Consider the following 511-nt stretch of genomic DNA (forward strand, 5'->3'; position numbering starts at 1 on the left):
TTTACATATAAATCAGTTTATTTATAATAACAAATAAAATTTTGAGAATGCTAAAAACTCAATAACAATTTAACACACATGAGAGTGATTATTCGCTGCTATTGCTCTCACTAGAACTGCTACTGCTGCTTGATTTAGATTTAAGTAATTTTCTTTTCATCTTTAAAGAAGACACTTTACCAGATATTCCAAGTTTAGATGATGATATTTTTTTTAATTCAAGAATATCATTGTCAATACAATTATTATAACTGTAATATTGATACAATCTATTTTGGAATGCGCATCTACTTACTTCATCGTTATTTTTAATGTAACTGATATATAATTGTTCCAAATCGTTCAATCCCTTCTTTTGGAAGAATGAACATAGTTGACGTCTATTATACTTGTTGAATAAATCAAAAATATCTTCACCNATTATACTTGTTGAATAAATCAAAAATATCTTCACCGCTTGATGTTTTAACTACATTAACTGACACACTCTTTGAGATAGAGCTGGAGGTTG

General features: G+C 27.5%; 1 long non-coding RNA gene across 1 annotated transcript; it reads right to left on the reverse strand.

Annotated features, from left to right (window-relative positions):
• On the reverse strand, positions 1 to 511 carry LOC126909363 (uncharacterized). The gene is made up of 2 exons (XR_007705020.1): positions 418 to 511; positions 1 to 380 (listed from the first exon to the last, which is right to left on the reverse strand). It is a non-coding gene; the product is annotated as an uncharacterized LOC126909363 (long non-coding RNA).

The sequence above is a fragment of the Daktulosphaira vitifoliae genome, unplaced genomic scaffold (assembly GCF_025091365.1).
Source record: "Daktulosphaira vitifoliae isolate Bord-2020 unplaced genomic scaffold, ASM2509136v1 Scaffold_298, whole genome shotgun sequence".
NCBI classification, from domain to species: domain Eukaryota; kingdom Metazoa; phylum Arthropoda; class Insecta; order Hemiptera; family Phylloxeridae; genus Daktulosphaira; species Daktulosphaira vitifoliae.